The sequence below is a fragment of the Pteropus medius genome, unplaced genomic scaffold (assembly GCF_902729225.1).
Source record: "Pteropus medius unplaced genomic scaffold, Ma_sr-lr_union100, whole genome shotgun sequence".
Lineage (NCBI taxonomy): Eukaryota > Metazoa > Chordata > Mammalia > Chiroptera > Pteropodidae > Pteropus > Pteropus medius.
Window position 1 is genome coordinate 17,889,447 of NW_024349797.1, and position 13,454 is coordinate 17,902,900.

Below are 13,454 nucleotides of genomic sequence, written 5' to 3' on the forward strand. Positions count from 1 at the left end.
TATTAGCGTAAACAAAACGAAATATGTCCTCCTTTTGCTGAGCCGAAGTCAGACAGTGAGGCAGCAAAGACAACAGAGTGAGGAGAGGGCTGGGAGTTGGGGCGCTGGGCTGCAAGGTGGGGGGCGCCAGCAGGTGGCAAGTCTTCATGAAGATACGGGGACTAAGTGCATAAAAAGGCGCAAACCAAAGGCAGAGCGGCCAGGCCTTTGTCTCAGACCCGAGGTTCGTCAGCTGAGATCCCACCTGTGAGTGTTTGGCGGACCCTGCTTTAGTGGGTGACACTCAGACTGGAACCAGGTGGAAATAAGGGTGGTGGGCAGCCTGCTGCTTACAGGGGCCAGGACCCCTTGCCCAAGTGACGTCGTCACGAGTTTGGCGACAGAGCTCAACTGAGAGGGACTGAATCCGCCTCCCTGACTTCAACAGGGGTCAGTCCCTCTCCAGTTGGGGTGCAGAGTCCGGCTTCACTGATGCCCACAGCTAATGTCATCGAGATCAGAGGCCAGTCTGGCTACCATTCCACCTGGAACCCACTGCGGGCATACTGGCCGCAGGCATTTAAAACCTGTGAATGCGAGATGAGCTGGCTGGTCTCCCAGGGCAACCTAAATGCTGGTAGATCGAAACCCTCAGCTACTCTAGTCTGCTAACGAAAGGAGTAAGTCACCTCTGAGAAACTGATTGTAGATCTGTAATAGTATCCTGAACACTGACCCCCAAGTCTGATGAGCCCAATCAGGCAGCCTAACAGATTTGGCACCTGATCCAGTTCCCCGAGCTGATTAAACACATTGATGGGGCGCCCCCTGCAGGCTGAGTGGTGAGGGGACAGGTTGCTGAATAAGACGAAATCCAGCTGGTTTGCTGAACCCTTTGACGCCAGAGGGTACAAAGCCACACTCATGGGACTCTTCTCACCCCTCTCTCAACCACCTCTTAGCAAACCCCATGGCCTTCCAATTACTTTCTGTTATTAAGTCCAGCCTGGCCCGATTTAAAAATTTGCGCTTGTATCTAGTTTGCTGCCTACTTTGACTGGGGCCGGGCCTGATCTGCTCGGTAAATGGAAGGTAGACTGGGGACGTCATGACACTCCGGACTGAGTACTAGTCCTGGAACTGGAACTTACCGGCTGTGCGTTTTGTGGAAGCACCTCAGCCTCTCTGATCCTCAAACTCCTCTTCTGAAAGGGAAGGTATTATTCGGTCCGTCTGCAAACCCAAGCTCTGGGGAGACAGAGGTTGATACTGCATTTTATAAGTCTGTAAATGTCACGTGTCAGATTGAGGGATCATAGAAGGCTGCCTGGAGGAGGTGACACTACATCAAAGCTGTAAAGGATGAGTAAGAGTCAGCCAGGAGACTGGAGGCCCAGGGGGAGAGCTGGGGGAAAACAGCTTCAGGGACGGGAGGGACGAAGGCCCCGGGAGGGATGAGGTGTGAAGGAGGTGGGGCAGGCGAGGAATGATGTGAGGGAGAGGGGGAGGCAGGAGGTATCCTCCCGGTCCAGAAAATCATGTGGTGGTGCTGAGGGACCAGTGGGCAGGCTGACAGGTGTATGAGGAGCGATGTCGGCCATAGAGGGTAGTGGCGTGGCGGGGTAGAGATGAGGTCAGGGAGAGAAAGGAGGCAACATCGTGGGCGGGGAGGGGGCCAAGGTTGAGGGTGGGGGAAAGGTGGGGGACTAAAATGGGAGAGTGGCCTCTGGCTCACTCTTGGGGCAGGTGGTGTCCCAGAGGATGAGGAGAAAGGTGGTGAGTTCGGTCTGGGACAAGCCTGAGGTGCCTGCGGGGCATTCTGGTAGTACCGTCCCGTGGGGACAGGGGACATCAGGGAGTCCCGGAGATGCATATTTGGCTGACGTCAGCACACTGAGGGTGACCGAGGCCACTAGATGAGGTCTCAGGGAGAGCGTGTGGAAGGAGAGAGCAGCAGCTTTCAGAGCAGAGTCAAGAGGACCTTGAACGTCCAAGGAAAAAGGACAAAGAGCACCAGTGTCCCCTCCTTCCTGGCATTTGAAGTTTAACCGAGAACAAAGCTCTAAGCAGAAGGAGGAAATCCCTCCCGGGGATTGAAGATCAGGTGAACAGTGGGGTGGGGGCGGGGGGGAGCAGGGAAGTGGCCTTTCGAGCTCCCTCATCATCCACCCAAGGGGCCGTGTGTTCAGAAGACCTGTCCCCAGGGCAGCAGACATCAGAGGGGAATGGGATGTCCGTGAAACCAGACCCCAGTGGCCTCAGGAATAACAGAAAGAAGGATGCCGGGAACGGAAAGCCCCGAAGACAGCTGCAGCATCCGCTTCCCCCGCGTTCACGCTCTGCGCTGCTTCAGTCAGCAGCCGGCCAGGAGCAGAGCTCGTTCGTTGGCTTTGATGGTCTCACAGCCGAATCCACTCTGCTCTTTCCATGGTGATGCAGCTCCGAGCACCAGCGGAGTCACCAGCAGCCCCATGGCCTGCGGGAGCTAGTGGTCGAATTTGTGAGAATTTTGCTCACCGGTTGTTGCAGCAGCTATTATTAAAAATTAAATTACATAAATGTACAATTAAGGAAGATATTTTAAAAGCAAAGTAATATATATTCAAAACGCATCGCTTCCCAATTCCACACGGAGGGGATGTATATGGATTGTATCACATGGCAGGAATACTGTGTAACTGTTACTGTGCATACCTTTCCAACTCCACAGCTGTCACATTGCTCCCACCCTCCCACCCCCACCACGTGCCGGGCACGGAGGGGTGCCCGTGCCCCCTGAAGGAGGAAGCCTGCACATTGCGGGCCGGTGGTCAGTAGATCACATTTGACCTCAGGTGACCTTCTTCAGTCAACCATGTTGGAAATCGAGCTGACCGTTTGATCTTCTGCCTGTCTCCTCTTTCCGATTTCTCGAAAGGCACGAGAGGACAGCGGAGTGTTACTGTTCAGTACCCCTGGCTCTCAGAATGTCCTGTCTCCGTCCCCAAATGCACCTGTCTTAGACAGTGAGCTCTCTAAAGGCAAGGGTCATTGTTTATTTTTCTCCACCTTCCCATTATCTTGCCCCGTGGCCTGGCATTTGCAGTTTGAAGCTATCCAGGGATTTATAAAGTGTGATGCTATCACAGCCGGTTGGAAGTAATTCTACACGTGCTCCCTGAGCGTGTGATGGTGCTGACCTGGGTACCCAGAGGGCTGTGGAGGCCCCGGCTCCCCCTCAGCACGAGGACTGCTGGACACCCCAGAACACTTGCTGACGTTAGCAATACCGACCGTTTCTCTCCAAAGCCAAAAGGATTCGTAGCGTCATTTCTGCCAGCTCTGCTGGAGGGGGCCAGGCAGGAGGATGCTGCTCTGTAAGAAAGCGAGCTCCCGTAGTGGAAAGCTTTGATCTTTAAAGAGTTCATCCCTGTCTGAGCTGAAATCTGCCCTGGAGAAACTTGCCTTTCCGTCCCGAGTCTGCCTTCTGGAACCACATGGAGCAGATCTAAGCTCTGTATGAGGCTCCTTTAAACCAGCCAAGTCAGCTCCCAGGTCCTAACCAAGCTGTTGCAGAATCTGGTACGGGGTTGAGCTCATGTCAGACCTTTAGAATGGCCTTTTTAAAGTATACCTTTCAGAAACTATTTATTAATTACTATTTATCAAGTAACGAGTCCAAGGAATACAGTGGTGGAAAGACAGGAAGCCTTCTGCAGATGCTTGGAAGATCTACCCTGGGCAGGCACCTGTGCCAGGTGCGAGGATGCAGGAAGGACCAGCAGGCTTCCGGGCTGACCTGTCTTGAAGCACCTGGATGCTTAGTGAGAGAGGAATACCTGCCTTGTGGGCTGGTTTTACAGCAGGGCCCAGTTTAACTTAACTTCCCCATCAGACATGCTCTGAAAACAGAGAATCCATCAATCACCCGCTCTTTGCATGGAGCTGGTGATCAAGTCACCTTCCTGTTTTTGTAGAGCAAGTGCATGGTTTCAAGTTCCGCAGAAGAAGGAAGAAGGAAGACTCAGTGCTGAGTTTAAGATATCCAACTCAATCCAGCAAATACGTGACGCGTCCTGCTAACCTCCATCCCTAGGGACCCCAGTATCTGTTTATTTACAAACATTAGGTCAGGATGCAGCCAAGAGAAAAATACGATTTAGTTCCGGGCCAAATGGGAGAGCCGCCAGAAGGGATCTAGAAACGCACCAGGGCAGGTCTGAGGAAGGGAGCTGGCTCCCGAGGCTGGAAGAACCAAAAAGCCTCCTGGAGAAAGTGACATTGTCCCTGGGCCTGGGAGGACTTTGATAGGCCGAGATGGGGCGGGGCGAAGAAGGCCCTGCGGGACATAGTGTCCCTTCTGTGTCCACAATTGTCAGTTGTGTTTGTACAGCAGAATTCCCCGATCTTTTAACAACAACACTTAAAACTGATTGGGAAATTGCTCATTCCACGAACATCCTTCGGGCAGGTACCGTGCCCCGAGCTGGAATAGCTGCCGGGGATTCAACGAGTGAGTAAATAAATAATGTCACGAGCGCCCTCGCCGACACATCTCCGAAAGCCTCCGCGGGGGACTGTCTACAAACATGGCTAGGACAGTCCTCCTGCCTGTGTTCATGCCCTTGCATGTGCTTCCTCCACGCTCTCTGGACGTGGTCGGCAGGGCACCAGAAAACACGACGGGAAACGATTTAGCCACGGCGATCGTGGAGGACACCACAAGGACATGCCCAGCCAACCAGTTGTCAGGGATGTCCCGTGTCTCCCAGGGGTGGTGGGCCTGCCTTACTGTCCTTGCCGCGGGCTCATTGGAGGGGAGTAAGCCCCAGGCTTCGGGCCTTGGTGGACACCTGGTGATGGATTCTGAGACGCAGCGGTCAGGCCCTGGGGAGATAAGCCCCCTAAAGCTGGTGGTCAGTGAGGCACTTTCTCTTGGATGTTCCACCATCCGAGGCCAACCAGTCACCAGTGGACCCTCCAGCTGAGGGCAGGTATATGAGAAAGACCAGCTAAGCCGCCGAAACCAGAACCGCCCAGCCGATTCGCAAGATGATGAGCTAAATATGTGCCAGCCATTAAGTTGTGGGATGGTGTATTACACAGCACACGCTAACTGGTAATCTCTTTGATTATTTTCTAAGAATTGATCCCCGGGGAGCTTGAAAGTGCTTAATACATACTGTCAAATCACTTTTCAGAAAGGCTGTATCCATTTACTAGCCCCACTGGCAGACTACGAGACTGCTCATTCCACACATCCTCACGCACATTGGGTATTATCATTCTAAAAGATATTTGCCAATCTGATACGTGAAAGCGGGCACACGTGTGGCACAATTTGCATTTTCTTGACTATTTCAGAGACTTATCTTTTTTTCATATTTATTGGCCATCGGCGAAGTGTCTTATCCTTTTTAAAACCAGTTACAGGAATAATTCCTGTGTCTCATGACTCCCTTTTGAGGGGGTGGCAGCCCAGAACGACGGCTCCATGTTTCTGTCAGCTTTCCAGGCAATCTCTTCATTTCTCTGGCCGATTGTCTCCCCAACGTGCTCCTTTAATACTTCCGTGGTTAACCCTGTGGCTGGAGGGCTGCCTAACGACATTTTTATAGTCTGATGCCACTCTGCTCCATCAAACCCCAGCAGTGACCACAGCGGGCTCCCCGCTAATCAGTCAGGAGTGGGCAGTGTTCAGGGCAGCTGTGGACTGAGGGTCGAGCTGGTCAGGTCAGAGGAGATCACGTGGTTCCCCCAGCACGGGCCACTGAAGGAACCAAAGCTCAGAAGAGGAAGAGACTGTCCGAGGCTGAGCTGCCTGACATGGAGCACTTGAAATGTGGGGAGTGTGAACTGAGGCCACGAGTGTGAAAGGCACGTGTGTGGCGGGGGGTGGGGGCGGTCGGAGATCTCAGTGCATATATTTTTCATTTATTGTGGTAAAAAAAATATATTATTAAATTAACTTCACTTGTTTCTTCTTTTCCTAATATGGATATTAGAAAATTTTAAATTATGCGCGTGGCTTGCATTATATTTCGATTGGACGGTGCTGGTCTGAGGTCTCACAGGGAAATCGTAGCAGAGGGATGGGAGTGTGTACGTATGTGTGCGTGTGTGTATTTGTGTGTCGTGTGTGTGTGACCGTGTGTGTACATGAAGGGGCGTGGAAGGGCGGGGGCACAAAGTTCGGCTTGTGCAGTCACAGTCTGTAGCCCAGATCAAAGCCCAGGACCTTTTATTTTGTCCCCTTATGCCCTTACATGTCAGGTCACCACACACACGATCTCGTTAAACCCACGGGAAAATGCAGTGACCCGGGAAGTGCCATCCTGCCCCGCACCGGGTCAGAAGGGCTAAGCAATGTACCAAGGCCACGACCAAGAAGTGACGGGAAGGAACAGGAAGTGATGGCACTCCAAGCCCCCGTCCCCTTTGCTGCAGGGCCAGGCGCTGCATCAGAGGCCTTCCAGGTCCCTGTCTCACTCCGGCCGTCACGCAGAGGCTGGGGGAGGGCGAGGGAGGGGCTGGAAGGGGCGATTTCAAAGTGAGCTTCCGGGTGTGGGACCTCGGGACAGGGGCACAATCAGCCACCATCCACTCACGTTCTGTCCTCACAATCACACTCCTTCAGTGGTCAGACCTTACACTCGGCCTCAAGATAAAGAAAACTGCGAGGTTATTCTTGTCTGTTCCTTCAACATGTTGTAGAAACAAACACTTACATATTAAAAAGAAAAAGCCCATGGTGTGTGAGGTAGACCTGGGCTCGGATGCTGGTTCTGTCTCTCTGTGCCTCGGTTTCCCCATATGTGTGGTGAGGCCAAACTCCTGCCTATGTTAGGAGTAAGCGAGCGACGCTTGTAAAATGCTGGGCACAGAACGGATGCTCAGTACGTGTCCCGGCATGCGCCTTTCCTCTTTAGAGGTCTCTGTTTAAAGTTTTCTGACTGCTCAGATCTACTGATTCTCTCTCATGATTTCCTGGACAAGGCTAGATATGTGACGAGCAAGCAAAGGCAGTCTCTTAGATTAATCATTTATCTACAGCAATTACTCTTAGATTAATCATTTATCTACAGCCCTGCATAAAGCTCTTTACACGTGTTATCTTGTGGGACCTTTACAACAACCTAGTGAATGTGTGTGTGTGCGTACATGCGCGCGTGCATGTGTGTGTATGTGTGTGTATATGAGGGAGCGGGGTGGGGGGGCGGTGTTGGGAGACTGAGTTCCACCTGGTCCTGGTGAGTAACCCAGACTGAAACCCAGAAAGTTCTAATTTTTCTACCTCATGTTCCAGCGGAATTTTAGAAAGAACTGTCAAAGGACCTTGGGATCATCTAGAAGGAAGCTGGGGATGGAGACTATAAAGGAATGTGTGAAGGATTTTAAAGAATTTGAGTCTCTTATCCTAAAGGAATATATTCTGGGACCTGAAGGAGAATCTAGCCGATGCTACTAGTCTTGAAACCTGCCGACGAAAGAGGGAGCCTGGGGAGGCGCCCCACTTTTCAAAAAGGAAAAAGCGTATATTTTTCTAATCATAGATCCATCAGCTTGATTTTGAGTCCAGGTAAGTCCTAGAGTGTATCACGAAACACCTCGAAGAGGAAGTGGTGAAGTCCAGGACTCAAACTAAGTTCATCAGGAATGAAAACTCACATTGGACTAACTTCATTCCCTTCCTCGACGGTGCTTCAGTACAGAATCGCGTCATATGCTCCTTTGTAAACCGACTGTATTTGTCCGCTGCTGCTGTGTAACGAATTATCTCCAAATTCAGTGACTTAAAATTATAGTCAACATTTATTACCACGCACAGTTTCCGTGGAAATTTGGAAGTGGCTTAGCTGGCAATGCCTCGTGAGGTTGTAGTCAAGATTGCAACTGGGACCACAGTTATCCAAGGGCTTAGCTGGGGCTGGAGGATCCGCTTATAAGGGGTCACTCGTGTGGCTGGTGACTGGACACTGAATACTGGCAGGAAGTCTCAGTCTCTCTACATGGGCTCAGGCTACTTGAGTATCCTCACAATATGGCAGCTTGAGGGAGAGAGAGAGCGAGAGTGAGAGAGAGAGAGAGAACCTAGCAGAAACCATTCTTTTTATTATCTAGACTTGGAAGTCATAAAACGCCACCTCTGTCACGTTCTGTTCAGTAGAAGTGAATCAGTAAGTCCAATCTTCAATCAACGGGAGAGTCGTAGTTTATATCTTTGCAAGAAGGAAAGACTATCACAGAATTTGAGGATATATTTTAAAACCACCACCCTACCATCTTTGTAATTTAGCAATATTAATATATATTCTGTATCTTTACCCAAAAACATTCGAATGTTTATTTGTTCAGTAAGTTGTCTTGAGCACCTACTACGTGCCGGGGGCAATTCTAGGTCGTGAGATGAGTTTCTTATTTCAGGCGTCAGCACATGAATGAAGCTTTGCCATGAAAAATGGAGAAGATGATCTATGATGGAGAGAGATGCACGTGTGTTGCGGGGGGCAAACCTAGGGTGCTGGAGGAAGGCTCTCTGAGGAGGCGGCGTTTGAGCTGAGATCAGAGGATGGGAAGGAGTCAGGCAAGGGCAGCGTGAGAGGCAGAGAATCCCAGGCAGGGAAGCAGCTGGTGCAAAGGCATTGAGGCAGAAATAAGTTTGGTGTTGCTAGGGAGCAGAGAGAGTGAGCGAGCAGTGCCCCTGGAACAGAGGACGGGAACAGGAGAGCGGCTGGGGTTGGGGGAGATGAGGCTGGAGAGAGGTGGGACCAGATCGCACTGCCTCCCGGGGTGGTGTGAGGAGTTCGGCTTCCCTTTCAACTCAACGGAGACAAACAGCAGGGAGGTCGTCATGCTAGGCAGTGGCGTGATTTGATTTATGTGCTGACAAAAGGGCTCTGGCTGGGCACGGTGACTCAGGTGAGAACAGAGGCTGTGGAGATGGAGGTGAAGAGGCAGGTTAGGAATACGTTTTGGAGGTGGGATCAGCAAGCTTTGCTAAGGAGTCCGTATGGCAGGACTGGGTAGGGGATTGAGGGCGGCTCCCAAACCTTTGACTTAACACAAGTAGATGACGGTGCTGCTTAGTAATTTGGAGGAAAGACTTGGGGAGGAGCAGGGTGTGTGTGCGTCTTTTGATATTATTAATATTGTGTGTGTATTATTATATTTGGGAGTGTGTGTGTCGTGCGTGGTGTGAGGACGTTTGCTTTGAGATCCTGTTAGACATTCTCCTGGAGACTCAGTGGGCACATCAGAGCTGCAAATGTAACTCTGGAGTCATCAGCACATAATGGCCCTATATTTTGCGTACTTTAACCCATTTCCTGTTTGCCCTGAGAATATTCTCCAGCAGTGCTTGAGGCTGCAGCCTTTATCCTGCCCGAGATAACTCATGGGTTACAGGCCCTAAATTTACCGCCAAAGTTTGCCATGAAATATCTCATTTTTATTATTTTCACATGGCTCTAGTATTTCTATAGTTTTTGGAAATAATTGACATAATTCTATTTATAGCATCCTGTTTTTAGTAGTGGTGTTTCCATTTGCAAACCATAGTAATTACCTATCGCTGAAAACATCAAATTCTAGATGTTCTGCTGTGTGTTGTTCCGTGCTTAGAAATTCACCACACGTAAAACGAAGTATTAAATACTGATCATCATATACATTTCTGTTACATTGGGATTTGAGACAAGTTCTGTTTAGAAATAACTCCAAGAAGAGTTTTTATATTTTATTTTCATATTGAAAGCCCGTCAGATTTGCTTCAGCCTCCAAGAGTGTGTTTATGTAAAATTAACGCTGGCAGCAAACTGCACTTTTTTTTCTAAACGGGAAATGGGTTAAAATGCATATTTTAACACCACGCAATACACAACCACTGTCGTCAAAGTGGTAGTTGGGACACAGCTGTCACTGCCTATGCATGGGTGTCAGGAGCTAAATAGAAGGTCCCAGAGGCCATAATGGAAACTTTTTAAAACAAGTCCTACCTCTCCAGTGGTCAAGGAACATCGAAGGATGATGTTATGTCGAACAAATACAAACACAGACTATTACGAGTTGAAAGTTTTTCTGAAAAGTGGACTTTAGATGCAAAGAGATTTTGGGGCATCTTAACCAGTTTATTTCATTTGTTTATTCCCCCTAATGAGTGCATGAGAGAGATGTATGCTAAATGTCAGTGTCCAAAAAGCCATGGGCTTGTCATGGGCTACTCGGGTGCTAAGAGAGAGATCTGGTATCTGAGCCCAAATCTGACCCCAGAGCCGGCGGGGCTGCCCCCATCTGATGCCCGCTTTTTTTCTCACTTCTTCCTCTCGCCACCCTCAGCTCTGCATCCCTCTTTATCACAGAGACGAAGGTCAGATGATGCTTGTTTTCACTCTGTATACCCGCCTCAGCATATCAACGTAGCAAAGGAATGCGAGCCACTGTTATAGACAAACTTCCAAATCTCCATATGTAGTTTGCAAAATTAAACATTTATTTCTCATCCACGAAATGCCCAACCAGGTATCTCTGTTCAGCTGGCATCTCTCCTGCATGTACAGTTTCAGGAACTCAGGGTCCCGCCTTCTTGCAGGTGTGCCAGATTCAACCCCTGGTGTCCAGGGGAACGGAGGACAATGCATGGAGGGTCATCACTGGGGGTTTGTAGACCAGGCCTGGAAGGCTGTCTCTCTCGTAGAGAACTCGGTCACACCCCACCCGAGGGCCTGGGAGATGCAGTCCAGCTGTGTGCCCAGAACAGCAGAACACAGGAAGCCTGTCTCTGCCACACCAGCCTTGGCATGGCTGTAATGTTTTGTGCTGAATGGATGCTATCCTCTTTGTCCTGGGTGGTGAGTGGCGACCAGATTCTCTCACAAATTTGGGCCAAAAGAAAAGCAAGGGTATGTGACAGTGGACACCAGATGTGGCATATCTCCGAGCCCTCTAGGTTAACAAGTGGCCGTCCCAGGACCCTAGCTCGCCGATGTCCTGGCACACACATGCTAACGCTCATGAGCCCGTGAGTTCTGTAGCGTTAAGTATATTCGCACGGTTGTGGAACAAATCTCCAGAACGTTTTATCTTGTGAAATTGACACTCTGTACACATTAAGCAATAATTCCCTGTCTCCCCTCCCTACAGCCCCTGGTGACGCCCATTCTACTTTTTGTATTTATGACTTCGACTACTCTAGATACTTCGTGTAAGTGGAATTACACGAGATTGGTCTCTTTGTGACTGGCTTATTTCACTTAGCTTAATGCCTTTAAGGCCCATCCATATTGTGGCATGTGTCAGAATTTCCGACCTTTCTAAGGCTGGACGATGTTCCTCTGTCTGGATAGACCGCACTCTCCGTGGATGCACACCTCTCGTCTGTTGTGATTAGTGCTGCTATGAATATGAGTATGAGACTATCTCTTCGAAATCCTGTTTTCAATTCTATTGGCTATATACCCAGAAGTTGGGTTGCTGATTCTTTCCGAATTCTATTTGTAATGTTTTCACGCTTCGCCATACTGTTTCCCCCAGAGGCCGTTCATTTTACATTCCCGCCAACAGTGCACGAGGGTTCCAATTTCTCCACATCCTTGTCAACATCTGTTATTTCCTGCTTTTTTTTTTAAAATTTAAATAGTAGTCATCCTAACAGGTATGAGGCCATATCTCGCCGTGGTTTCGATCTGCATTTCCCTAACGGTGACTCCACATCCTGAGCATCTTTTTGTGTGCTCACTGGCCATTTGTGTATTTTCTTTGGAGAAATGTCTGTTCAAGTCCTTTGCCCGCTTTTAAATTTTGTTGTTGTGGTGATTAAGATTCACACTTTTTAAATGGTTAAAGAAACTCCAAAAGGATAAGAATGTTTTGCGACTTGTGAAAATTACATGCAATTCAAATTTTAATGTCCGTAAAATGTTATTGGAACACAGGCACGCTGATTTGCTTACATTTTGTCTGTGGCTACCTTTTCATTACAGTGACCTAGTTGACTATTTGTGACAGACACTATGTGTTCTGCAAATCCTAGTAAATATTTTACTACCCCATCTTTTACAGAAAGTTTGCTTTGCCTGGGCTAGGATGTAAGGAGAAGCGTTCAAGGCCCAAAGGGAGGGTGTGGTTGCCTCCTATAGACAGAGGGGGGCAGCAGAGAGCTACCGTGCTGTGGGAGAGTCCAAACTTGTCCTGCTGCCAGAATCCCAGAATGGATTATGCACAGGGGTCCAGGGCTCGTCCGTTTTGTGAATGAAAAATGGGCCACATACTAAACCTGACAAACTCAGGGCAGGCCTGCGTGGCGGGCCTTGCAAACTCAAGGACTGAAAGTAACCACACAGGGTGGCCGGAACATACACTTAACTAGAAGCGGGCGGTGGTGGGTGGTCACGTCCCAGGCCTGCCGCTTCCTTGACAAAAGTCAATCTTTACCTTACGTGATCCCTGTCTGTCGTCCGTGTGCATCTAGGATAACATGCCCTTGAAACGTCAGCGGGATCTTTTCTTCCAGACCCCTCAGGACACAACCTCCCACCAGAGCACGTGACCACGGAACCCTCAGCGTCATCCTGTGGCCCCCATACCATCTCCGTGTGCTGTAAATGTTAGCTGTCCTGCACCCACCAACGTGAAAGAGGTACGTGTCTCTTTGTTTTGCTTTTTATCCAACCCCAGAGACTCCCCCCACCTTTGCTTTCTCCATGTAATCTGCCACCGATGGATCTCATGTAACCCCCTTACGTCTCCTCCTTTGAGTCTAATGTATCAAATAGGCTGCAAAACTGTCCTTCTCCAGAGCATTTTCTTAATCCATTGAGATTTTGCTTCCTGGCATATGTCACCAGTTTGGCTCAAATAAACTCATAAAAATTCCCTATAGGTTTGGACGTTTCTTACTTCGACAGCTTGGAAGGGTTGGTGGAAACTGCCAGAATGTGTGAGACTGACGTGGGAGAGAGTAGACTCCTCTCGGGTCTCCACGCCTCCCTCCCACCTCCCCCTCTCCCCCTTGTGTGGCTGCCAGCTAGTTCTTCCTAACCTGCAAATCGGGGCCCGCCCCTTTCCGCTTAAACCCCTAAACTGGCTCTCTCTGATTTCCTTGGAGATCAAGTGTAAGCTCCTTCAGTCTGGTTCCCAAGGTCTCGTCTCTCTTTGCTTTTGTTCCTTGGTCTTCACTGCTTGGCTTCCTCAGCCTGAGGTGGATCTGAACATCATGCTCCAACAACACAAATACCTGTCCCTTGTGGCGTGTTCTGGCCAAAGGCTGTTGCTCACACCCTCTGATGGCATGCTCTCACTCTCACTCCTCCTTTACTCTGATAACTGCCCCTATCCTTCAGGTGTAGCTCAGTTTCTACCTCCTCCAGGAAGCCTTCCATGACTACCTACTTCCACTCCAGACACAGCTGGGTACCACTTTTCTGGCTCCTTTAATTCTCAACGTTCATCCCTTCCTCGTACCTCAAACGTGGCCGTGGATGAGGGCGCGACCAGAATCT